Source organism: Vicugna pacos, unplaced genomic scaffold (genome assembly GCF_048564905.1).
Source record: "Vicugna pacos unplaced genomic scaffold, VicPac4 scaffold_19, whole genome shotgun sequence".
NCBI classification, from domain to species: Eukaryota; Metazoa; Chordata; class Mammalia; order Artiodactyla; family Camelidae; genus Vicugna; species Vicugna pacos.
This window is the reverse complement of record NW_027328740.1, coordinates 65,925,556-65,941,895: the sequence shown is the minus strand read 5'-3', so window position 1 is coordinate 65,941,895 and position 16,340 is coordinate 65,925,556. Positions and strand designations below refer to the sequence as shown.

At 38.6% G+C, this 16,340-nt stretch overlaps 1 long non-coding RNA gene across 1 annotated transcript; it reads left to right on the top strand.

The window, feature by feature from the left end:
- Nucleotides 1-5,758: 5,758 nt before the first annotated feature.
- On the top strand, nucleotides 5,759-14,765 carry LOC140693167 (uncharacterized). Its single transcript, XR_012068878.1, has 4 exons — nucleotides 5,759-6,029; nucleotides 7,654-7,748; nucleotides 13,201-13,285; nucleotides 14,504-14,765. It is a non-coding gene; the product is annotated as an uncharacterized lncRNA (long non-coding RNA).
- Nucleotides 14,766-16,340: the final 1,575 nt, after the last annotated feature.

Genomic DNA, 16,340 nt, shown 5'->3' with positions numbered 1-16,340 from the left:
GCTTAACAATTGGAGTAGTTCATAATCAAAGGTTGGAGAAATTATCAAAGTAATTGTTATACAGGCCTGGTCTGGTGCCTTCGGTCAGCTGTCTAGTTCAGATGTCGTCTTCTTCTCATCCTGGCCTGGTAGCTTTTTCTCCAATTGGGCACTGCTTTAACGTGAGCAGTGCTCTATTGGCCAGTGCACTGCAGGGGCTGTTTCTGATAGGAAATGAATCCGAGAGTATGTTTCCTTCAGCTTTGGTGTGTATGGTCTAGTTAAGAGTGCCTGATAAAGGGCCCTTCCATTCAAGTTGGAGACAGTAATTTAAGTCATCCCTCTTCCAGTATGTATAATTCCCTGGCTGCAGGTCATGGGGCATTGGAACTTTACCCAAGGATAGATTACTGAGATTCACAAACAAACCTACTGTATCCTTTTCATAATTCAATTAAACTGTACAGCAATGTGACATAACAGCAAGGAATGATTTGGGAAGTGTCTTAGTAAATATGGACCTCAATTAACAAAACTAGAATTAGTATCCACTAAAATATAATCCTTTTTTCTCTCTAAGGTTACCCTTAGTTTTCTCAAATAAAACCAAATGAAGATTAATTTCTTTACAAGTGAAGTCTGATTATTTGATAATATAGGCTATTTTAAATTGGCTGTGTTGGAAGTTTTAATACGGAGTCTCAGGGTAGAATGTTAATAAGGTTTGCTAAGGCCAAGAAAGCCACGTCAAGGCTTTTCATGGGTTTCTGCCTTACAGATTTAGGTAAATTCTTTTCTCTTTAAAATCCTTAAAATACCTTTATAGTCCTATATCTATTAGGAGATGAACTTCCTAATTTGTCTGATAGAGCCACTGGGGACCTAAGTGTTTTTAGTCTCTTGAGGGATCAGATAGAGAGAAAAGATAACTGTTCCAAGTGTGATTACATAGGTATAATTTATCAAATTGCTGTGAACCATAACTAGCTTAAGGAGAAGAGATTCTTTATGTCTGGGAAACAGGTTAAAAGCCAGTAGTATTTCAAACAATATCAAAAATTATAATCATATTCACCAGTTTACTCAGTCCCATGTAACTAATTCTTTTAATGAGAGTTTTCATTAGAACTTTAAAATTTCTTACCAAGTTTAGTTCAGTGCTATAGTTTGAAATTTATTAGAAAACAGTAAATCTCCTTGAAGAGAAAGCATTTTGCAAAACCAGCAGAAAAAAACAATTAACTGTCTAAATGACAAAAGTTTTAAAAGCATGGTTAAACACCGGTACACTATAATCGATAAAGAAACCTGTTCACTATAACCATAATTATCACTGGTAACATTTCAGATATACCAGAATTTTGGGGAGTCCATATAATTTCTATAATATCTATATTAATAATATTTTCTCATTCAGTATAACCTTAAAAGTTTTATGATTCATTTGAAAATACCATGTTATTTAACATGCCAAATGAATCTTACTAGTTTAAAATCTCTCTTTGGGATGTTTCAGGGGCCCTCTGTAGCATCCCAAACTTAACAGGAGATTAAAAGAACTTTAATTAGAATTTGATATTTGTAGAGCTTGTTAAAAGATTTCAGAACACTTGCTCAGATAAACATATAGAACACTGTAAAGTAGTACTAATTCATTAACAAGAAAATACATCAAAAGTAAAGGCAGAACAGATCAGCTAAGTGGTATAAGAAGTTTTACAATCTGTTACTGAATGTGGATTAACATTTTAAGAAAATTTTTTCCTCTTAACAGAGAGAAAACCAAATCTATTCTTGTACCAGCTTACTTCTAAGATTCACTTACGTTGCCCAATTTGATTCTAAACTTAGCCAATTCTGACCACGTACAAAACACTTTCCTCAGGTTTCCTTTTCCACAAGCCTTCCACAGATTTCTATACTCATATTAGTGTGTCCCTTATTTTCTCTTCCATTCAGAAGTAACCAGCTTCAGGAGAAAGTCACTATTTTTCATTAACAAAATATAATTCCATTCTTACATCTTCCATTACACATTTATATTACTTTCCTTGGATACTGAGATCATTCCCTTAATAATAGAGATTTTTTCGGTGTGGCACAAACCATTTATTAATATTTCTAAACAACTTTAGTTTCACTGTAAGAGGAAGTTAAATATTAAGTAATTCATATTTCAATCTTATTTTATCTCAAAATGGCATAGCTATTTAATAAATCCCATCATTTAACTTAATTTTGCACAACTCTAGAATTTAAATATACCAAACGTTTAGAGATTATCTTAAGCATACATTTTAAAAATATATATTAAATATTTACCCAAAGCTCTCATCTCATTTGCACTTAATTTACTTAAAATTTTACCACACCACATTAATACTGTCTTTTTTTTGAAAAATCTGCAACAGATATAACAGGATTTTATTTGACATTCATTAAACCTAGGTACAGTAAAGGTATTATACTTAATATTGATGACTTTAAAGATGTCTATATTAATTAGAACATACTTAAACTATACAATATCATATATTATCTTAATATTGAATATTTTCCATTTCACATGATGCTGAAAGTCAATTTGTTCAGTTTTTATCTTAATACTTAATTTTTAAGTTCTTATTTTTTTACGTCAATTAAGCAGAGCTCTTTCACTTTGACTTTTTTTTTTAGCAGTAAAAATATCTCACCACTATAATGTGTACACTGGCTTATAATCAGACAAAAGCTAGAGATCTCATAGCTTCACTTTAAAACTTAGTTATAAGATAGGTATAATAAAAGTTGCAGTAAGCTGAATTTGCTTGCTCAAATCACTAAGGCATACTATTTATGAAACAGACAGTTAAGATTTCTTCACAACCTCTGAAGGGCCCGTCAGAGTTCTGAGTTCTAAAATGCCAAAAATTTCTTGGCCTTAAGTTCTATTTCGTTGAGGGAATTAGGCTCAGTCTAAGGTCACTGTTTGTTGTATTTATATTTCTGATGTGCAAGACAAAGACACTCTCTTCCAGGTCCCCAGAGAACTGCTCTGTCAAACAGACCCAATTTTATCTCCTTAATTGACATTTTTGTGTCAGTGAGAAAAGCTGTAAACAAAGAATTCCATGTTTTAAAACTTTAAGGTTTACTGTATCATGTCTTCCAAAGCTTGCATAAGGCATTTAGTAAGGTCTCTTTTCCTTGAGTTATAAGTTAAACCCAGGGTAAACTCTAATTATATTTTTTTATTAGCCACTCAATATTAGTTTTTAGATTTACGTTATATTGGACTGCTCATGTAACTCTACTGGTTTCCTTTACTTTGTTCAATTAATATTTTCAGAGGGACAGATATGTGCCCAGCCTTTTAATACCAAGAAGGGGAAGCGTTTTTCCACTGAATCATATCTATCCCACAACATAAGCAAAAGGATTGTATAAAGACCATTTAAATATACCAATTTCACAATCTTTTATCTCAATTTTATTAAATCTTATACCTTTAATTTTTATATTTATTAGGTTTAATCAATAATTCTTATTTCTAGAAGGAGTGCCAGAAGCATTTTTTTTTTTTGTGCATTGTATATAATTTTATAGAACAGTCTCTAGGATGCCCAAGTTTCAGCCAAAGAGCTTAGGCCCTTCTCAGTTTTTAATTTCATTAATTGGTCTGTTATCGCAATCATTGTTCAAGTATTTCAGTCTATATATACATATATTTTAAACTGTGGTAAATAAAACGGACTTGTTTGAACTTTAATGCTGGGGGGGAGTAGGTGATTTCTTTGGTCCTTTTTTTTAACTTTAAGTAGCGTAGTATCAAAACCTTGTATGTAAATCCAAAAATGTCCATTTTATTTATCTCATCCAAAATAACCATATAAAAATATTTATCCATTTGGGATAAGCTACTTATCGTTTTTTTTTCGACATTTTTACAATCTTTTTTCCAGTTATTCAATTTAATTAACATTAATTTTTCTAAGTTTTTATTAGCATCTCTAGAACCATTTATTGGGAAGGAAAAACACAAATGTAGCTTTTCAAAACAGTTTTATTTTTTTAACTAAGTTCTTAGGTTAACCATTAGATATATTTTTCTACATTTAAACTTGATTTTAATAGGTACCAATAAAACAGCTGTTTATAATGAGATCTCTTAAAACTTTCACCAATTTAAAAGTTTTTCCAAATTAAAAGATCCATCATATGGCCATCAATTTATATATATATAAATATATATATAAATTATATATATATATATAGTGATTTTAAACCAATAAGATGAAGCGGCTCTTCCACATGATTGTCGGGGTGTTGCCTAAATAAAATTCAAAGGTTTTCTCTCCAAAAGCTAAAGGCCATTGTGGTCCAGGCTGATGCAGCAAAGTTTAAGATGGCAAAATATCTGAAAATTGGTACAATCAAAGAATTGCTTAGAATCCCAATTTATTTGCGTGGCCACCATATGTACACAATTGTTGAACATTTTGTATGACAGAGTCCAAGGTTTCCTTTAAAAAATAAAGTAAATATATATATACATACATACACACACTTAATACACCCAGAGAAAGATAAAAAATTTACATTTCAAGGACACAGGAAGAGAAATCCAAGTTCCCCCTAAAGGGGATTTTGTTTTTATAAGTTCAGAATTCCAAAAAATGTTTTTATCAGGCCTGTCAATTACTTTCAGAGTGAGTTTTTTTTTCTTACTCCCAATTAATGTTGTAAGTTTTGTATGTACATAAACCTGGCTGGGGTAATAGTTGGAGACAGGCAATCTGTCATTTCTTTTTCTTTTCTTTCCTTTTCTTTTCTTTATTTTTTTTGAATGTTCTATTCCCCATTGTAAGGTCGGGTTCCCAGAATAAATTTGTTGGTAAGATTTCCCACAGGGACAACTTGGTGGCATGAAGTCTTTGTCACTACCACTGCTGGAAGATTCTGTCACCCGAGAAAGCTGTTACGAGCCAGGAGGATGGTCCGAATTCTCGAGTTGAAAGGTTCCTCATAAGAGTTTTACTTTTATCCTGAAAAATTCAATGGTTGTAACCAAATTGATGAAAATATTAGACCAGCCTCTTACCTAACCACTCAGTCCTGAACCCAGTGTCTTTCAACTTGGACCCACTCGGGATGTCTCCCCTGGGTGAGTATTTTCCTCATATATTTCCACCAGCCCCACTTTGGACATCTCCTCAAGGTGGGTATTTCCTGTTAACTTTCAACCAGGCCCCACCCAGTATGTCTCCACTGGGTGGGTAATTCACCCCAATTTCTTTCAACTGGAGGGCCACGTACCTGGATACACCGCCAGATAAAACTCAGGATCATCAACCAATATGTGAGATCCGAGAACCAGGAGAGACTCACCCAAATTCATCTGGACTCCCCGAGGAGGCGGATGGCACAAAGGGCCACTGCTGGTACCAAGGCTCCAGTTACTCGGAGAGTCCAGGTGGAGAGAAGTCTGCCGTGTGTCCCTTCAAGGTGTCCAAAACTGTTGAGTGAAATACATGTGCAGCCTAAAAGTTAAGAGTTATGTTTTATTTGGCGGGAGGGCTCGAGCCGGGATGACAGCCTGCCAGATCTCTCTGAGGGACTACTCCAAAGAGGTTGCGGAGGAGCTAGGATATATAGGAGCTTTACAACAAAGACCAGATTGTTGGAACAATAAAAGATTGCTTGTTATCTAAATAAAGCCAGGTATCTCAAGTTCAAGACTTTAGTGCTTTTCTATGTATGGTAGGAAGCAAATATTTTGGACTCACTGAATTCAATCTTTAGACAAGCACCTAGCTATCTAGGACCAGTAAGTAGCCTGTCTTTTCTTATTCTGATTCTGCTCAGAGGACACCATTGTGAGTTGCTGTAGCGGCTGGGCTGCAGGCTTGTCCTAGCTGGGGGGTGGTGGCAGCCTTTAATGACTTGGTTTCAGTATTCTTTGTTTACTGTCATGGTTGCAGTATTCTCATTCACATTGTACTATGTTCGTTCACAGACTGATTATGTATAATCTGCAACCTTGGAAAGCAACCGAGATGGAATTACTGCAGGTACCTTCTACTTTAATAAGCCGTGTGCAAACATATACATGGAGGAAACATACACTTGGATTTGGTGGTGCAGGGAAGGGTTTCTGCACATTACAGGAGAACTCAGTGCAGAATTCCTTAAGTCCAATTTTCTTCACTGTAGTGGTTTCTGAGAACTGTTTATGGTAATTAACCAACACTGACAAACGGTGGCACACATTGCGTTTAAGAGCTGGCCGGCTGCAAACTTGTGTATTGGACCGGTGGAATTCATAAGCAAGTGGTCAGGTGGATGGGATAGAGATGGAGCCAAGGCCTGGGCCCAGATTCCGGTTTAAATCGCCATTTTTTCACCATAGGGCCTTGGACTAGAATGTAAACTCTCTTAAACTGTTGGAGAATCTGTGAAATGGGCATGATAATATTCGTTTCTTCCTGGGATTGTTGTAAGTTTTAAAGAGTATTATAGCACACATGAAGCACTTAACACACTGGCACTTAGTAGTGTTCACTGTGTGGCGCCGCCCCGCTAAGAGTGTGTCAGAGCCGTAAAGGCAGCATTTGTCTGTTGAGGACGCACTGGTAGCCCCTTGGCTAGGTTGTAAATTTGGTGATTTCCTTTAATCCTTGTAACTCTGTGTGCCATGGGCAGTTATTTTCATGGACAGATGAGGAATCTCATGATAAAGAAGACTGTGTAATTTGCCCAAAGTCAGACCATAATTTTGGGTGCAGGGGCCTCTGTTCAGCATGGGCCCCTGGGCCATGTGCCCTCTCTTCTCAGCACCAGAGCCAGATGTGGGGTAGGCTGTTTCCCTGCCCAGAATATCCGGCAGGCCACAAGACACAACTGGCCCTGTGTTGCTTGATCAAAAACTCCGAAGGAGAGGCAGTTACAAAAGGGATAAACATAAAAAGAGATGACAGCAAAGTGTGATCAGCTCTGAGAAGGAAAGGAACACGTCTCGTCATGCAGAGCTGGGAGTTTTCCCGTCGGGGCTGCTCTGGGGGCGTTCATCTCAGCTATACAAGCTCTGCTGCTGCACCAAGGCAGGAAGGCAGGGCTCGTGTGGCTAGGTAGACATGGCCTCATTGATCGTACTCATTCCCCATTAAGCGGCAGCTTTCACGGGCACTTACCTAGCAAAAAGGTGTCGGCCATAATCATCACGCACTTTGCTTGGTAGTTTTATTGGCCCCACCTTTGAGATGAGGTCATTGAAGCTGGGGAGTTTGCTGCATGCCAGTGATTACCTTGGAAATACCCCCACTTGTCTTTCAACTTAGACTGGTGTGGCTGTCATGCCCCAGCCCTGTGAATGGCATCGTGTAGCTTCTCCCAAGTGGCCCAAATTACTGACATTGATATGCTTAATTCGTAGGAAATTGTATGTGACAATAAGAGTAAAAGGTAGTAAGAAATTGTTTGGAAAACTAGAAAAAAACCTATTCTTCCCCAGCTGGGGGAGTGTACCCTTTATCACTCACCCCACTCACTGCCTGTCACATCCTCCCTGCAGACTCCGTGTTCAGAAGACACTCTGAGCCTTTGAGGAACATTTTGCCTCATGACACTTTTGACTAGGACCTGCGAATTCTCTGTCCTGGTTAACTCTCTCTTCAATGCCATTTAAATTTCTTGCAGGTTCCTCCGCTCAGATGTAAAAATAGCCTCTTTTAATTTCTTGATGCAGCTCCTTAATGAAGATCTTGGGAAGGAAACCTAGCCAAACCTGGGAGGTATGGACATAGTGACTTCAACCTCAGCATTTTGTGAAGTTCAGAATCAGGGGGGTGGGTGACTCAGGAAAGGCTTTTTTAAGGTAACAAGGGGAAAGTGAAAGGACGCAGGCTGTGTGAGAAAGAAACATCCCGGTCCCAACCAGCAAGGCACCTGGGTTCAGGATGGAGTCTGGCGAGTGCAGAGTTCTCACAAAGAAAGAAGTGGTGTGATGGGAGGGAGGACAGTTGGGTACTTTATTGGGGAGGAAAAAAGTGGGCAGTACATTTCCTGGTTGAACAAGAGGATTGTGACATGATGTGCTTGTATTTTGGAGAGAAGGGTTTTGTGGGGACAGGCCTAGGATTACGCTGTCTGGCTGGGGAGTCAGCACAAAGGAGAAACACAGAGAACCGGGCAGACGCCAAGGCCCTTGCTGGGGGAGAGGCTGCCCGCCAATTGGAGCCCTGGAGGCTGCTTCTGTTCCTTAGCTGGGGCTTCAGACTTCCCTTCACAGCCCAGTCCTGTTGATACAAGAATAAAAAACGTTGGGCATGAGAAGGGCTGTGTCCCAGGCTTTGGTTGAGCCCCTGGGATGTGCCCCACCAGATTTTGTTCCTTGGCTTCATGCAGTAAAGTATTCAAGAGCAAGCCAGTGTTGAGTAAAAGTAGATTTATTCAGAGAGATACATTGAAATGCAAGAGAAACTTCACGAGGTGTGGGGGTTTGATGCTCAGTTTAAAAGTAGGTGCACACTCCACAGACAGAGTGTGGGTCTTCTCCGAAGAGGGTGAGAGAGTGGTGACTGCGAGGTGGCGCTGTGTTGCTTGTTTTCTTGAGCTTGGTGGTTTCATATGCTAATAAGTAGAAGGACCAGCCTTAGGGCAAGGGGCTGGGATTCCCAGGGAGTTGGCCATTTCCCACAATGTGACATTTGGTAGCTAACATTGGGACTGCCATGGTGCCTGGGGCATGTTATTCACCATGTTACTATTACAATGGGTGTTTACTGAAGCTTAAGACCTGCTAGAAGTTAAATCTCTTCATCCTGAGACTCAAGGCCTATTGGGGTTTGAATCCTTCACCATTTTGATGTTAATTGCTGTGGCCTTCCTAGAATGGCTGTGCTCTGCCCCCTTCCATCCTATCTCACTGTGATGGCACAGAGAGAGCAAAGGCTGGGCCCTGCCTGTGCTCCTGCATTTAATGGCGGGAGTGGTGGGGTGGGCTTATAATGACTCTGAGTGGTGAGAAGGATGTTTCAGACTTTCCCACGTGAGACATGGGGACCTGACAGCAGTCACCGGAGATTTATTTCACGGGCATCATCGGTTTTGTTGTTACAGAAACAACAGGACAGCCAAGAAACAAGAATCACTCAGAGGGTTGGAGTACTGAGATTTATTATGCTGGCGGGCTCAGAGGGGCTTCTGTTCTGAAGCTCTGAGCACCTCCAAGACCTGCACATGAGGTTTTATAGGGTTAATTACAAGTATGGGGCTATTAGCCAATAAGGCTCAAACAACAAATAGCAAGGAATCAGTGCACTGAAGCTTATCAATTTGGAAAGATCACGTTACTGACAATTGTTGACCTTAGATTTACGATTTAGCTTATTAACCCAGTAAACTGATGCTAAACTTCAGATTTACGAGTTAGCCCGGCAAAACTTAGATCAGTAAACCGACACTTATCACACTTAGATTTGTGACTTAGCTTGTTAGCCCAGCTGGGCTTTTCCTTCACAGTGTCACTTATCTTCTCTATTTTTCTTTTTTTATGTATTTAATCTAAATTTAATATCAGGGTTTTTTGGGAAAGAAATATCTCTTTTTCTTTCTTTGAAACTCTTTTGGGGGGTGAGGTAATTAGATGTATTTATCTGTTAGTGGAGGCCCTGGGGCTTACTTTCAGGACCCCGTGCACCCTAAGCACACGCTCTACCACCCGCCCCATCATCTTTTTCTTTTTGCTTTAGCTGCCAAGAATCTTACAGCTGAATTCCTAGTCAGCCTTTAACACTTGCCCTGACTTCATGGAATCCCTTTTTATGAGTTTATCTCCCCCTGGTTTCATTTAAGTATTGAATCTCCATTTTCTCTTCATTCTCAGTTTTGCCTTTTTTTTTATTATGGTTGTTAAGCTGTGTTTAATAGAATTGTTTAAATTCTCTGTAAGCAAGAGTCTGAATGTAAATAAATATGTAAACCAACAGCACAATTAAATGCTTTTATATATTCTAAGCTGTTTAGTAGTTACTTAAAAACCGAATTGAATATTAAAGTGATAACATTTTAAAATTATTTTTTAATTTTTTATAAAGATATAGCTGAGTTAAAATATGATATTAGTTTCAGGTGTACAATAGATGCTCCATTTATATTTACTGTAAAACATTGTCTGTATTCCCTGTGTTGTAAGATACGTCCCTCAAGCATGTTTACATTACACATGTTGCAGTTTGTATAAGAAAGTCGGGTAATGCAGAGTCTGGGACGTGGCTGGGTCTTACCCAGGTTCACGCTCACCCTGCCTGTCAGATCTCAGGCCCTCACTTCTGTCTGCAGGGGATCGAGTGGAGGCAGCTCTCATCAGCGCTGGCACCACCCTCTGAGTGGTAGTGACAGTAGTGATTGTGTGTGGACGTGCAAAGTGTTGTTCCAAGCGCTTTACATGCGTTTCAGCATTTAATAATTAAAGCCCTCCTGTGAAGAAGCGTTTTAAGTTTTTAATGTATAATACATTTTATTTTGATATTGATAGATTTCAAACCTCCGGAAAATTTACAGGAGTAGTACAATAAACGCTTAGATACAGCTCACCTTAAAGGTCACTATTTGGCTTTTTGTGTCTGGCTTATTTTAGCATAAAGTTTCAAGGTTCTTCCATATTGTAACCTGAATCAGTACTTTGTAGTCTTTGTTTGATAATATCCTTTTTCTTTGTTTTCGTTTTTGGTCTATTTAAATATATTTTCATTGAAGTCTAGTCAGTTTATAATGTTGTGTTAGTTTCTTGTGTACAGCACAACAATTCAGTTAAATAGGAACATACATGTATTCATTTTCATACTCTTTTTAAACATACGTTACAATAAGATATTAAATATATTCTCCTGTGCTCTACAGAATAAACTTGTTGTTTATTCTTTACATACTCAGTATCTGCAAATCTTGAACTCCCAAACTATTGCTTCCCACACCCTTTCCCCTCTGGTAAACATAGTTTGATTTCTATGACTCTGTGTCTGTTTCTGTTCTGTAGATTAGTTTATCTTTTTGTTTCTTTGTTTTATTTTTTTCTTTTTAGATTCCACATGTGAGCGATCTCACATGGTTTTTTCCTTTCTCTTTCTGGCTTACTTCACTTAGAATGACATTCCCCGGTCCATTGATGTTGCTACAAATGGCATTATTTTATTATTATTTTATGTCTGAATAGTAGTCTATTGGACAAATATGCTACAACCTCTTTATCCAGTCATCTGTCAGTGGACATTTAGGTTATTTCCATGTCTTGCTATTGTAAATAGTGCTGCTGTGAATATTGGGGTGTAGGTGTCTTTTTGAATTAGGGTTCCTTCTAGATATATGCCCAGGAGTGGGATTGCTGGTTCATATGGGAGGTCAATTTTTTTCTTTAGAGGAACATCTATGCAGTTTTCCACATTGGCTCCACCAAACTACATTCCCACCACAGTGTAGGTGTGTTCCCAATTCTCCGCAGCCTCTCCAGTATTTATTGTCTGTGAACTTCTGAATGATGGCTATTCTGACTGGTTAGAGGTGATACTTGATTGCAGTTTTGATTTGCATTTCTCTGAGAATGATATTGAACATTTTTTCATGTGCCTACTGGCCATTTGTACGTCTTCATTGGAGAAATGTTTCTTTAGGACTTCTGCCCATTTTTGAATTGAATTGTTTGTTTTTCTTTCTTATTAAGTGTAAAAGCTGTTTACATATTCTGGGAATTAAGCCCCTATCAGTTTCATTTATTGCAAATATTTTCTCCCATTCCATAGGTAGGTTGTGTTTTTGTTTTGCTTACTCTTTCCTTAGCTATGAAAAAGTTTGTAAGTTTAATTAGATCCCACTTGTATATTTTTGTTTGTTTTTCTATTGCTTGAGTAGACTGCTCTTGGAGAACATTGTTTAGATGTGTCAGATGTTTTACCTATGGTTGCTTCTAAGAGATTTATAGTGTCTTGTCTACATGTTTAAGTTTTTAACACATTTTGAATTCATTTTTGTGTATGCTGTGAGGGAGTAGTCCAACTTCAATGATTTACATGCAGCTGTTCAGTTTTCCCTACACCATTTGCTGAAGAGGCTGCCTTTACTCCATTGTATGTTCTCACCTCCTTTGGCAAAGTTTCAATGACCAAAAGTTTGTGGGCCTATTCTTGGTAATTTTGTTTATCCGTTCATTGATGGATGGATAATGTTAGTAACTTTTGGCTACTCTGAATGATACTGCTATGAATATTGATGTGAAATTTTTTATGAGAATATATTATCATTCTGTTGGCTGTAGAGTTGGCCCACCATATCTGTATTTTCCACTACATGGATTCAGATGGCTGATTATAAAGGGACTCGGACATCCTTGGATTATGGTTTCCAGGGTGTGGGGTTCCTGAAGCCAACCCCCCGAGAATTCTGAGGGATGACTCTATATGTAGGTGTGGAATTGCTGAGCCATATAACTATAAGCATTTGAGGAAATACCAGACTTCTCCAAAGAAGCTGCACCATTGTGCCTTTCCACTGGCTGCATATGAGGTTTCTCTGCCTCCTGAACGACATTTGTCATTGTCCATGTTTTGGTTATAACCATCCTAGTGGGTGTAAAATGAGATCTCATTTTGATTTTGATTTGACTAGTGATGCTGAGCATCATTTCATATGCTTATTGGCCATTTGTATATCTATTTAAATTCGTGGTAAATTTAAAATTTGGGTCTATTTTCTTGTATTGCTCAGTTGTAAGCATTTGTTATATATCCTGGATGCTACTCTCTTATTAGATACATGCTTTGCAAAATTTTTCTTCTACTCTGCACATTGTCCTTTCACTATATGTTTTTAAACATTAAAACAATTTCTTTACAGGGGAGGTAATTAGATATTTTGATTTATTTTATTTTTCTTGCTAAGCACACACTCTATCACTTGAGATACCCATTTCCACTGTCATTTCACTTTCTTGATGATGTCCTTTGTAAGAAAAAGGTTTTAATTTTGATAAAGTCCAGTTTATCTGCTTTTTCTTCTATCACTTGTGCTCTTGGTATTGTATCTAGGAAACCAAAGCCTATCCTAAGACCACAAAGATTTATACTGTGTCTTCTTTTAGAAAGTTTATAGGTTTAATTTTTACATTTCTGTCTGTGATCTATTTTGAATTAATTTTTATTTGTTATATAAAATATGAGTGTTCAGATTCCAGATTGATTCTTTTGCCTGCAGATACCCAGCTGTCCCTGTACCATTTGTTGAATAGACTATTCTTTCAATGGAGTGTTGTCCCCCTTGTGGAAAACTGTCTGTAAATGTAAGTTTTTTCCCCTTGGTTTTTATCGTGTCTCATAGATTTATTTATCCAACCTTATGCCAGTACCATGCTGACTTAGTACTATAGCATTTTAGTACAGTTTAAAGTGAGTCCTCCTACTTTACTCTTCTTTTTCAAGGTTGTTTAGACTGTCCTGGGCCCCTTGCACGTCCATATGAATTTTGGGATCAGTTTTTCAATTTTTGCAAAGAAGTCAGCTGGAATTTTGATAGGGATTCCACTGAATATGTAGATCACTTTGAGGAGTCTTAACGTATTTAATAATATTTTCTATCATTCCTTGAAAATGGGATATCTTCCATATATGTAGATCTTTTAAAATTTATTTTAGTGATACTTCAAAGATTTCAATGTACAAATCTTGTAAATTTTTGTTAAATGTATCTCTCATTTTATTTTTAATGCTGTTGTAAATGGAAATGCTGAGTTTCTTATGGGTCGGACTATATATCCATCTTCTTATTTCTAGAATTTCTTCACAGCAAATACCCTAGGTTTATATTTGCTACATAAATCTATCCATAACTATTCCCCACCCCGTGTTATAAGAAACCAAGACCCAAGTTAAGCTGCCTGAACACCTATGTGGAAGTGAGAAATGAGACCCTTGGGTGGGGCTTTGTGCAGATGATACTGAGAGCTTATTCAGGATGGCTTCTTCATAATTTCTTTTAAACAACCCTTTCAGTGTATTTAGTCAGATACATTGAGAACATGCCCTTTTGATGTGCGGAGTAGCTAAGATTATGATTTTCAAATAAATTCTAGTTAGAGTTTTGTACTTGAAACCTAATTTGCATCAATCTTTGAAGATTTATGTTTGAGGAGCTTTGACTAAAGAACACCTGTCTTTATTCAATAATGACAACTAAATGCTCAAGCAACATGTAAGAGTTTGAGCAAACTGCCCCCGCCCCGTAGTGCTGGGTGGCTGCAGCTGTAACTGGAGTCAGCGCTTACCTCTCCCAGTAAGCTTGTGCTGATCTGCTCAAAGGGGTTCGTCTAAAATTTTGTCAGTAGTCTGTTGGACAAAGTCATAAAACATTGATTGAAAGTTGCTGGAATGCAATATACCCTTATTAATATTAAGTAAGCACATATTGAGTGCTTACTGTATGATGGAATTGTCCCTCAGCCTCACATGAATATTATTTCTCTTAAAACTTCTCATATTTCCTTGTTATTCTCACTTTACAGATAAGGAGACTGAGAATTAGGTCTTCTCTATTTTGGAGGGAGATCATTATCAATGATGGGAAGTTGTAAGGAAAAAGATATCGATTCATCCTAAGAAAACATTTTTCTAAGTGTCAGCAATGAAGAAGATGAACACTGAAGAAGGTGATGATTGTTCGAGTAAGACAAGCCCTGGGTTGTACGGTGTCAACATCCCTGTCCTGGACACGGCACGTGTAGAGCTGCGTGGTGGATGAGGCGGCACAGCTGCTCAAGGAACGCGGATGCCGAGCCATTGGGCTGTGCTCAGGCACGGTGGGGCTTTCTCCAAAGGGCAGTGGACCGTCATTGACAGATTTTAACTAGGGGAGTGGGGTGCTCTCGTAGATCACTTCTGTCTTACAGAATGCTTGGAAACATTTAGAAGGCTCGGCAGGAGGTGATGTGATGAGTCAGTAGGGTGGCTGCGACGTGTATCAGTGTTCAATTTTCAAGTTGTTTTCAGTCCCAGGCTTGTGGCTCAGCAGCCGTGTCACTTTGGATCATGCACTCAAGGAAGAGAAACAATTTATCTAATCAATTGAAGCAATGATGCACCGACCTCCCAGGACTGCTATGGAGATCCAGTGAGGTAACGTGTGCACAGTGTGCAGCGTGGTCCCCAGCACACAGTCACTACTGAGGGAGTGCCAGTGAGTACCTGGTAGGTCAGGTGAGGGTGGTGGGTCTCGGTGACTGAGGATATCTGGGCCCTGAAGGAGGGGTCCATTCACATCTGTGAGTGATGGGCCTGAGCTGGGAGATGCAGGGAGACCTTACCCCCCGAACAGGTGCCCTGGGCAGGACGACTATGGGAGGAGCACCGTGAAGTCAGCTCTTTGCAGGTGAAGTTGGAGGTGCCCTTGAGACATCTAAGTACAGTGTCATGAGCTCATAGTGGAGATCTGGGCCCGGGCTGTGCATTTTCCTATAATCTCAATCCCTGAGGACCCCGAAGTATTGATCACTTAACGTGAAGACATACTTTACAGGACAAATGAATAGTAGTATCATGTCTGTCATCCAAGCTTAGGTCTCTTTATTCATCAGTCACTTTGCTAAATGGGTGCGTACTGACCTCACTTCACCATCCTCCCCTGGGCTCAAGCTCCACAGAAAAGAGCTGGTGAGTCTCCCTCTTTTCCAGAAGCAGACACATTTAGCTGGTAGCCTTCTGTACCTCGTCAGACTTAGGATATTAGTTTGTTGTTTTAATTCTATTTTCTTATGGCCATCTCCTGACTGGAGAGACGTTTTACCTCATGATCATGTTTCAGTTAGCTGTTACTGAGAATTGCTGATCTGATACATAGTGCATGTATTATATTAGCTTTGTAGAGTAGTTATCATTTTTCTGTCTTTGCCCTTTAATTTTGTTTGCCCCTTCAATGTTCTATCTTATTTGGGGCCTTATTATTTTTTAATTAAAAAATATCATTTAACAGTTAAGAAAAGCAAAGAAAAAATGCACATGAGTGCTAAATTTAGAAAATGTATAGTGTGTTTTCTGTCTCGGCAATGGAGGTTTCTAGAAACTCATGAAAACCTTCATTACACAAGTTCCTTAAAATGCTGATTAAGAAATAAAACCTTCCTTCCTCATCTTTTTAACAGCACAACTAATTGTCAAGAAAGAAAGGGGGAATCCTCAGAAGCCAAGACAAACGAGAAAGCAGGGATTCTGGGAGATACACGAGCCTTAGAAACCCTGGGATGCCGGTTGGCTCCCGAACTGATTTTCAGTTGCCTTGGCAGGAGTGCAGGAGGTGAGCCCGAGGCCCCTCACACTGGGAGTTGGATGGCTGATCATATTATTGAC